The sequence below is a fragment of the Panicum virgatum genome, chromosome 4N, assembly GCF_016808335.1.
Source record: "Panicum virgatum strain AP13 chromosome 4N, P.virgatum_v5, whole genome shotgun sequence".
Classification (NCBI taxonomy): Eukaryota; Viridiplantae; Streptophyta; class Magnoliopsida; order Poales; family Poaceae; genus Panicum; species Panicum virgatum.
The window spans coordinates 42,795,976-42,807,447 of record NC_053148.1 but is presented as its reverse complement, the minus strand read 5'-3'; the positions used below and the strand labels follow the sequence as shown (position 1 = coordinate 42,807,447).

General features: G+C 43.9%; 1 pseudogene; it reads left to right on the top strand.

Moving 5' to 3' along the window:
• The first annotated feature begins 8,745 nt into the window (after positions 1-8,745).
• On the top strand, positions 8,746-10,119 carry LOC120671285 (annotated as a pseudogene).
• The last annotated feature ends 1,353 nt before the right edge of the window (positions 10,120-11,472 follow it).

Sequence of the window (11,472 nt, the reverse complement as noted above, 5' to 3'; positions counted from 1 at the left end):
ATGTAAATACAATGCTTGTGATTTGGAGAAAGCAAACCACCGAGAAGAGTAGACAAAGTTGACACGGTGATTTTTATCCCGAGGTTCACTTGGTTGCCACCAAGCTAATCCCCGTTGAGACAAGCTCCAAGGTTGCCGCCGATCCTCTTGCTAGTGGTGACTCTCAAGTCACACTCTCCCACGTGGAGTGCTCACACCGAGCTCTAGCACATGATCCGGCCGAACCACTTGTTGCTCTTCAAGTCTCGCTCAACTAGAGTTGCTCTTCGCGGCTCCCGCGGGGTGAGCACAATACCCCTCACAAACTCTTCTCCGGAGCACCGCACAAACTTCTTGCGGGCTTCAACGGAGTCTCTTGCCACCAAGCCGTCTAGGAGGTGGCAACCTCCAAGAGTAACAAGCACACCAGCTTGCAACACGATCACCTAGTGCCACTCGATGCAATCTCTCAAAGCAATCTCACTAGAATCGCTCTCTCACTCGATCGGATGAATACTATCAAGTTAGAGTGAGTAGAGGGCTCTCAAGCACTCTCACACATGGACACTAAGTCCCCAAAGTGCTCAGCCTTCTCAAATGGCCGGCCACACCCTCTATTTATAGAGGGAGGCCCCAAACTAGCCGTTACACTCAAATCCCGTGAAAACTGAGTTTTCGCGGACTGTCCGCCTCACAAAAACCGGACCGTCCGCCATTTAAAACCAACGGCTAGAACTGCAATGATTATGTGTCAGAGTCGACCGTTAGAGCCCCGGGCGGACTGTCCGCGCCCCTGGGGCGGACTGTCCGCGGTTCAAAACTTCGAACCAACCGATTTGCAAACGTCTCTGACTAAATCTGGAAGTTACCGGCGGACTGTCCGCTCCCCAGGGGCGGACTGTCCGCAGTTCAAAACGTGAGCACACACAGAAACCGCAGTGTTTTTGTCCCAGAAATTTCAGTAGGAGGCGGACCGTCCGCCCCCAAGGACCGGACGGTCCGCAGGTCATTTTGGGCACCCAAGACAGAACAACCAAGTTTCTGCGCCCGTTTCAGCTTTTAAAGGCGGACCGTCCGCCCCCATGGACCGGACGGTCCGCAGGTCATTTTGGACCACCCACAGAGCCAAAAACGGTTCTGTTTGAGCTCAACCGAGATAACGGCGGACCGTCCGCCACTCAAGGGCGGACCGTCCGCAGGTCTAGCGGACCGTCCGCAGGTCTATTTCCAGCAGAAATGTACCTCGGTAAAACGGCCATAACTCTTAGCTCCGATGTCCAAATTAGGTGATCTTGGACTCTATGGAAAGCTAATTCAGAGGGCTACACAACCCAACTGAATACTTGATCCAAAACACAATGGATCAAAGTAGTATTCCACTCCAAGAGCCACCTAATTTCCGGAGAACACCGAAAAACCTTTCTTACTTCCCAATGTTGATCAACATCAACTCCAACTCTTTCTCCTTTGCAAATGTGCCAACACAACCACGTGAACAACACCATGTGCATGTGTGTTAGCATTTCACAATCATTTTCAAAGGATTTTCACTTGATCTCACCACGCCACTCGATCCTAGCTACATTGCAATGTTAGATCGCTCAAGTGGCACTAGATGACCGATATGCAAACAAGTTTGCCCCTCTTGATAGAACGGCCATCTATCCTAAATCCGGTCATGCACTTCTCTACACAACCTTTGACCGGTGAAATGAAATGCCCTACAAGTCATACCTTTGCCTTGCGCATTCCATTTCATCTTTCCAAATATTGATGCCACACAAGCACCAAACTCCATCAAGCCTTTTGATCATCTTCATGAGTCAACACTTGGCTTGATCTTTCTTAAATGATATGATCCACTCCATATCATCACATGACCTCTTTGGTCCATCGATCTTGACCTTGCTCGCTCTTCACCGTTGCCTCGGTCCATCGGCGCCAAATCTTGCCCAAGCTTCACCGCCTCGCGGTCCATCGCTTCAAAGCCTTGACTTGCCCTTCTCCATTGCAACCGGTCCATCAAGCCAAGCATTGTCTTGATCTTCTCTACTTTGGTCACATGACTCCATGTCATGTCTCATATGCAATGAGCTCCTCGATCACACTATATGAGCATAGCATCAATCCCTTAGCCATTTCTCCACCATGGCACATGTTGCTCATACTAGTGTCTTTGTGTGGACTAATTTCCTGTGTATCTCAACATAAACACTTATTAGTCCACCTAAGTTGTCACTCAATTACCAAAACCAAACAAGGGCCTTTCAACTGACCTACAGTCTATAGATGTAACTTATGATGATGAGGACTTAGGTCTTATTCTTTTGTGCTCACTGCCTGGTTCTTGTGCAAACTTCAGAGATACCATATTGTATAGTCGTGATACTCTAACTATGAATGATGTTTATGAGGCTTTGCAAGCTAAAGAAAAGATGAAACAAATGGTGTCTTCTGAAGGTCCAACTTCCAGTGTAGAAGTTTTGTCTGTTCGTGGCAGGTCACATAAGAAATCAAATAATGGTTATAGAGGCAAGAGTTCGAATGGCTACCATGGCCGTTCAAAGTCAAGAGACAAGGATGAGAAATTCTGCAGGTATTGCAAGAAAAACACTCATTTTCATATCTGAGTGTATTAAATTGAAGAACGAAGAAAAGAGAGCTGGCACATACAGACCGAAAGGTAAACCCAATGAAGAAGGTAATGCTTCTGTTGCTACCGATGGTAGTTCTGATGGTAATGAGGTTCTTGTTGCTTTTGCTGGATGTGCAAATAGTGGTGATGAATGGATTCTTGATTCCGCTACATCCTTTCATATATGCATTAATAGAGATTGGTTCATCACATATGATTCTGTCAATGGTGGTTCTGTTAAAATGGGTGATGATAGTCCATGTCAGATTATTGGTATTGGTTCTGTTTAGATCAAGATGCATGATGGTATTATCAGAACTTTTATAGATGTGAGGCATATTCCAGATATGAGAAAGAATCTTATTTCTTTGAGTACTCTTGATGGCAAAGGGTACAAGTACTCCGGTGGAGATGGGGTTTTGAAGGTGTCAAAAGGCTCTCTTATTGTTATGAAAGGTGATTTGAAATCTGCCAACATGTACCGTCTTCATGGTACTACAATTACAGGTGATGTTGCTGTAATTTCTAATTCATTATCCAATTCTGATGCTAATAATCTTTGGCATATGCGTCTTGGGCATATGAGTGAACTTGGTTTGGCAGTGTTAAGCAAGAGAGGACTTCTCGATGGGCATAGCATCAGCAAGTTGGATTTCTATGAGCATTGTGTTTTGGCAAACACAAGAGGGTGAAGTTTAATACCTCTACTCATACAAGTAAATGTATTCTTGATTATGTGCATTCTGGTTTATGGGGACCATCTCGCAAGCCTTCTCTTGGTGGTGCTTGTTATATATTGACCATAATTGATGATTATTCTAGAAAGGTATGGTCTTATTTCTTGAAAGATAAATCAGAAGCATTTTCTGCATTTAAAGAGTGGAAGGTTATGATTGAGAATCAAACTGAAAAGAAGGTTAAGAAACTTTGTACTGATAATGGGATGGAATTCTATTCAAAAGAATTTAATGCATATTGTAAATCTGAAGGCATTGTTAGGCACTACACTGTTCCTTATACACCCCAACATAATGGTGTAGCTGAGCGTATGAACAGGACTATCATCTCTAAGTTGTCTAATGCTGGTTTGCATAGACGTTTTTGGAAGCTGCTTCCACTACTTGCTATCTTATTAATCGTTCACCCAGTATTGTTATTGATAAGAAAACTCCAATTGAGATATGGTCTGGTTCTCCAGCTGATTATTCGCAATTGAGAGTTTTTGGTAGCACTGCTTATGCTCATATTGATAATGGTAAATTAGAGCCTAAAGCTATTAAGTGCATCTTTCTTGGTTATAAATCTGGTTTTAAAGGCTATAAGTTGTGGAATCCACAAACTCAGAAGGTTGTGATTAGTAGGAACGTTATCTTTAATGAGTCTGTTATGTTACCTGACAACCTATCTACTGATGCTCCTGTTGAGAAATCAAATGTGCAGGTGGAGCATTTTCTTGATATTGATAATACACTAGATAATGATGATGTTGCTGTTCAAGATGCACCTATTATTGATGATCCGCCAATTATTGTTGATTCTTTTGTTGCTGAGCATTCTTCTCCAGTTGTGCAGCCTCTACAGCGTTCTATTGCAGCTAATAGGGCCAGAAGGGCTCTTAAACCAGTTAAAAGGTTGGTCGAAGAATGCAATATTGCCTATGCTTTGAGTGTTGCAGAAGAGATCGAAGGTGTTGCAGAACCTTCCAATTATTCTAAGGCTATTACTTCTGCTAATTGCAACAATTGGTTGATCGCTATGCAAGATGAGATAGAGTCACTTGAAAAGAATGGTACTTGGGATTTAGTCAAATTGCCCAAGGATAAAAAAAACCTATCCGTTGCAAATGGATTTTCAAAAGAAAGAAAGCTATGTCTCCAAGTGAGCCAGCAAGGTATAAAGTTAGGTTGGTTGCTAAAGGCTACAGTCAGATTCCAGGTATTGATTTCAATGATGTATTTTCCCTAGTTGTGAAGCATAGTTCTATTCGCATATTACTCAGTATTGTTGCTATGCATGATTATGAACTTGAACAATTAGATGTTAAAACTGCTTTCTTACATGGGGAGTTAGAAGAGGACATTTATATGGACCAACCAGAAGGTTTTGTTGTTTCTGGAAAAGAAAACCTTGTTTGTAGATTAAAGAAATCTTTTTATGGCTTGAAACAATCTCCTAGGCAATGGTATAAGAGGTTTGACTCATTTATGCTCTCTCATGATTTTAAGCGGTCTGATTATGATAGCTGTGTTTATTTGAAGACAGTTAATGATTCAGCTATTTATTTGCTTCTTTATGTTGATGATATATTGATTGCTGCAAAAGATAAGTCATAAATAGCTAAATTAAAGGCACAATTGAGTAAAGAATTTGAGATGAAGGACTTGGGTGCAGCTAAGAAAATTCTTGGTGTGGAAATTATCAGAGACGGAAAATCTGGTATGTTATACCTCAGTCAGCGAGGTTATATTGAAAAGGTTCTTCGTCATTTTAATATGTATGATACAAAACCAGTGAGTACTCCATTAGCTGCACATTTCAGATTATCTTCAGCTTTATGTCCAGTGTCAGATGGTGATATTGAGTACATGTCTAGAATTTCATATTCGAGTGCAGTTGGTTCTCTTATGTATGCCATGGTCTGTTCTCGTCCTGATTTATCTAATGCATTGAGTGTTGTCAGTAGATTCATGGCTAATTCTGGCAAAGAGCATTGGAAAGCTGTTCAGTGGATTTTCAGATATTTGCGAGGTACTTCTAGTGCTTGTTTGCAGTTTGGGAAATTTAGAGATAGACTTGTTGGTTATGTTGATTCTGATTATGCTGGTGATTTGGATAAGAGGAGGTCTCTCACGGGTTATGTTTTTACCATTGGTGGTTGTGCTGTTAGTTGAAAAGCAAGTTTGCAGGCTACTGTTGCTTTGTCCACTACTGAAGCTGAATATATGGCTATTTTTGAAGCTTGTAAAGAAACTATTTGGTTGAGAGGTTTATACTCTGAACTTTGCAGGTTTCTTCTTGCATTACTATATATTGTGATAGTCAAAGTGCTATTTGTCTTACTAAAGATCATATGTTTCATGAAAGAACAAAACACATTGATGTGAGATATCACTTTATTCGAGGCATTGTTGTTGATGGTGATGTTAAAGTATGCAAGATAAGTACTCATGACAATCCTGCTGATATGATGACTAAACCTGTTCTTGTAGCTAAATTTGGTTGGTGTTAAAGTTTAAGTCCTAGTGACTTTTGGTGTCGGCGATTATTTATTATTGAAGTGAGTTAATTGATGATACTTCATTTGCTACAAGATGGAATTCGTCTTAAGGTGGAGTTTGTTGGATATGATCCGAATTATAAGGTGTGTCTTGTGGGGACGTCTGGAGGGCTCACGGTTCGGGTTATGTGATTAACGGATTTGTTTCCGTGTTTAACTGCAGTCAGTTCAGTCCGCCCTATATATACATCTTGTAAGTCGTGCGGGAAGAGTTGACGACTCATTGTATCCTCATTATAGTGAAAATCGCCGGTTGGGGCCCGTGGTTTTTTTCTGCAAGGGTTTTTCACGTAAAAATCGTGTCTCGTGTTCGATCTTGTTTTCGCATTATTTGCTAACAAAAATCACGACAAAATTCAATAAAAGTATTTTTTTATGTTTGTTCCTTACTTTCAAACTTGGATATGGATGATGGATGATTTTGATGCATCGTTATACGATATATATATATATATATATATATATATATATATATATATATATAAAAGGAGAGTATATTCTATAGCCGGCCATAGAATAGGTTATTCTATAGCCAGGCTACATGGCGCATCCCAATTGGCCACACCTCCCTGCCAGGCCCGTAGGAAAGCCCACCGAGCGAGCCGAGCGGATGAATGGTGGAGCCGACGGTAATTAATTCACGACGTAATCAGCGGCAAGGAGGAGCGGGGGGCATTATTATTGCGACGATCCGTCCAGATACATGCATGTGCAGAGTATATGCAGGCTACCATATGCCGAGATGCAGTTTTGTTTACACGTATGTGCAGATGTAGATTACGAGAATAGAAAACTAGGTTGGCTCTCTAGTTTTATTTGAGAATATAAAAAATTTGTAAAGCAATAACAATTCATTTACCACAATGGCCTAGGTCAAGTTACTAGATTTTATACTTCTTGTATCTCGTTATATTTTCTTTAAAAGAAGATTTTTGTAAGTGATTTACTAGAATCAATTAACGCCCTTATCTGTCTTTACTAGAATCTATGCCTTGCTGCCGTTTTTAAATTGTGTCTTTACTAGACATTATGCCCTTATCTGTGGTTAACCTTTCACGAGAACTTACATACATGGCATTACACACTACCGAAGTGGCACGATCAAGTTAATTACTATAAAATGATTCCCAAATCACTTACAATTTATGACAATCCCTATAATAATTTATCAGAAATTATAGACATGTATAACAAGGATGCAACATAGGAATGGTTTTCTTTTACATGGTCCAAAGTGATTGGCAACGTGGATAACAATTGTATGTATTTTTACATCTCATAGTGCATGTTTGACAAATAAAATTACTCCAAAATGCAACCAGCTTAAGTTGGCGACAAAGGCATCATAACTGTTCTTCTGGGCTGAAGCTCTTGCTCTTGAGAACACATTTCAGTTTTCCTACTCCCTAGCTTATTGAGGGAGTGGTATAGCACGAACTAGAACCTGGCTCAGGCAATACAGGTTCTATTCTTCTGCTGGACCAGGTGGAGTGCTTGTTTTCAGCCATTCTGCGTAGAAGTATAAAAATTGGACACATCAATTAGTAAAAACCTCGAATCTATCATATTTGCATTTCTCTCATATACTTGGTTGCCAATGCATGAAGCAATAATGCACATTTGCCAACGGGCAGAAGCGAATTTTCCCAGCTATAATACAAGGATAAAATCAGAAAGGAATTATTGGGTAGTGACTGATTCACAATGAGAATATATTGGTCTATTCAATGGTTAATCACACTACCAAAATCGTATAAAATAACAATAAAATTAAGATAATATGATCTCTTTTGGGAAAATCTATTTCTGCATAACAAATCTAGAATCTATATATGTCCCATGTATGTGATTATGGTAATCTTTTCCAAATGGTTACTACAATATGTGACCCTTGTATGTGATTTCCGATAGATTTGTAATATTTGCTACTGTAATTTGAGACAATTACCACAATGGTATCATCAAGTTTCAACAGTAGCATTTACAATAGTAGTGTGCTGGCTCTTTTGAAAGAAAAAGGCTGAAATTAGGAAACTGAGAGCAGGTTACCATATCCACAAAAACAATTGCATGTTACAAGAACGCATGAGTCTACATTTAACATAATAGATGTACCAAATTGTGATTTTCTAGAATCTGTTAAAGAAAGTTTTTCTAAATGTTTTACTAGAATCAATGCCCCTTGTATGTCATTTTGATAATTTCTGTAAATGGGTACTAGAATCTGTGCCCCTTGTAACCTGGTGAAATAGACGTAATTCCAAAAAAAAGGTAGTAAATTATATGGTGAGATTGACTAGAATCTGTGCCCCTTTTAATAGACAAAAACTAGAATCCAGAGTTACCACAAATTGGTGTCAAGCAGTACTACTATAATGATGAGATTGATTTACCATGGAATGGTTCCGATATCTGCACATCACGCACATCTGCAGTTGCCGCATGGAAAAGTCAATAATAGGAACGGTAGTAAAGAAAATTCATCCAATCAGCAACTTATCGGATGGAAATTATGGAATCGGAACCTTACCTGCAGGGAAGCTCGTATGCAGTAACTCTCTCTGGTGTCACGCCCGCGAGCAAGAGGTCAGATTGCCGTGGAAGGCTGGTCAAGCCCCATCCCGTGCGCAGACCTAGGGTCTCTCCATGGATTGCCGCCGGGATTTGATGCCATCGGCAGCTGGCCAGTCTAGACGAGAACGTCGCTGTGGGAGGGTGCTGCGGTGGCGGAGATGGAAGGGGCCGCCGAAGGGCCGTTGCCGGGCCGCCGCCGCTCCCACCGACGGAAGCAGCCGCAGCACGTGGAATTCCACGGTCGCAAATGAGCTGAGAGGGGTAGCTGTCCTGCGTTGTGGCGGAGCGGGCGGCCAGACCCAGATCATCGCCGATTCGACGACGGTGCGCCTGGCCGAGAAGGAAGCAGGTGGGACCGGGATCAGGTGCAGTCGTAGTAATGACTGCAACTTTGGCAGTCGCGATATAGACGCCCTCCAAATGTGATCCAATGCCTCCGCGGAAAAGGGCATTGTTCATCTTCTTTCTTTCTCCCACACTATTCTCGGCCTGTTGTCGGAGCAAGCAATGTGCCCTCGAGCCACACGGCTCAGCACTACGGCCCCGCAATGGCTAGCATGTGCTCGTTCGTGGAGGAAGAGTACATCGACCTGGATCTCAGCTCGTGCAAGGAGTTCGAGTTTTGGGTGCGCCGGAGCGGTGGCGCGGCGGACGAGCTGCTCTGTCGGGGCAGGCTGGCGGCCGCGCCCCCGAGGCCGGGCGGCAAGGTGCAGGACGTTGATGCTGGCTGTGGCGGTGCCGGCAGGAGGAGCGCCGCCATGGTCGCACCGCTGCAGCACTCGCACTCCGCCGGGTTCCGCGACGCGCAGTCGCCCGTGTTGAGGCTGCGCAAGGAGGGCTCCCAGCGCAGGAAGGCCGCGAGGACGTTGCATCATGCCAAGCTGCTGGCGTCGCGGGCCTTCTTCCGGTTGCTGTTCGCCTCGACATCATGCTCCGACGAGCAATGCCGCGGCGCCAGAGACGTCCGGCCCAGGGCCAGGGAGACGCCATCTGGCGAAGACAAGAGCAGCTGCTGCAACTGCAAGGCGCCGTTCGGTCAAATCAAGAGCGGCTACCACCAGGACCAGGTCCACCACAATAGCACCAGCACGGCACAGCGACCACCCTGCGGTGCAGCATCGAGCAGGAGAAGCTAATGGACGATGAGGAGCTCGCTGCGGCCGCCGTCCGGCAGCGCAAGTCCTTCTTCGGCGTGATCAAATAGCGGCACGCCGCGCCGCCGGCGTAGCAGCTGTCCTCGTCCTCGGCACGGACGAGCTCTGGGGCTGGTGGCGGCGGCGGCCCAGCGCTGAAGCGGAGCAGCAGTGCCCGGTCCGAGTCGGAGGGCCGTGGGCGCCGAGGGATTAGGAGAATGGAGAACAGTGCGGGAGAAAAGAAGAAGACGAACGAAGAAGACAAACAGTGCCCTTTTCCGCGGAGACGTTGGATCACATTTGGAGGGCATCTATGCCGCGACCGCTAAAGTTGCAGTCGTTACTACGATTGCACCTGATCCCGGTCCAAGCAGGTGGTGGGGAGTGTTTTCTGCTCATGCGCATTTTGGGGCAGCATCCTCGCTCGAGCGCAATCAGCTGAAGCCGAGCCTGGGGCCAACGCCGCGTGCGGATGGGGACGGCTGGATGAGCCGAGCCATACAAGCGAGTGGAGTCGTGGACTAGGCCTGGGCGGAATCGACACAGAATTATTTATTCTGTAGCAGGCTATAGAGAATGACTTATATATATATATATATTTATATATATAGTCTTTTACTGCATTTAATTAACACCGTGATCTACAACTGTGTATGATCTGACTGCCACTATTTTTTTTTGCGAAGGGGCTGGGAGTCCTGGGAGCTTTGTTATCCGGTCCCTTTTACAAAAAGACCCCCGAAGAAAGAAGAAAAATATAACGCACACCATTGGTGTTTAGTAGTATATTTGGACACTTGCTTAAACGAAAAGGGGCGATGACTCATCGCCTATACTCACGTACTATTAATCAATGCGAAACCTTCTTGACTGAGCTCATCCATCTCGTTTCCTAACTACCAATTAACACAGCTGATTTAATGGGCTTTTTGGTATGTACAAATTTCATTGTTAAGAAAAAGGACACCGGAAATGGTCCAGCTCACAAATATTATCAATGTTACTACAAATTTAGGTTTTTTTCGTTTTTCAAACACTACAAATTTTGCTGGAACTTATGACGCAATCTACAGATTTATGGAACTACAGTTAGGTTTCAATACAAAAATTTCGAATTCTGGTGCGTACTTTTTTTTCTTAATTTAAAGTTACATGCTCCTCCAAAAGTATATGATGGCCGTTTACTATATAAATAATTATTTAAATACTGATACAATAACCTAGTGCTAATATTTTCACTGCAACTCCCACAACTGCGGCTCAGCTCAATAACTTGGAGGCAGCAAACGGCAATCCGTTTCATGGGGTAGCGTGTGGCCGCGATGCCTGATCCTCTCTTTCTCTCTCTGCCCCAAGCGCAAGCCCAAAGGGCATCCGACATGGAGGTCTGGTACGGGCGGGTGCGGCGGAACCCCGCGGACGGAGAACGGCAGCAGCGCCGACGTATTTGGGAAATGGATACTCCGCGGCTGTCTGCTGGCATGGCGCTGACGTGGAGCAAACCCCTGGGGGAAGGCGGCTTTGGCTCGTACTGCTCCGATCCACGTCAGCTGCGTTGCGTCTGGGCAAGCGAGGCCTCAACTACTCAACTTTCTAGAAACAAAGCATATAAATGTTAACGTCCATGCTCATACCGGTTATTGCGTATTTTCTGAAAGAAATACGCAATATTCAAATATGACTCGGTGGAACTCTTTCTAAATGCACCCTTGGATTAAATTAAAAGTGCCCGAATATGATTTTTTAAAGAAAAGATTGGGTAAAAATGTTTGTGGGAGTCATGATGCTTTACCTCCTTAATCAAAACACACACACACACACGGAAGGAAAAAGTGAAAGACAACACATCATGATATATAAGGCGAGCCGGCAGA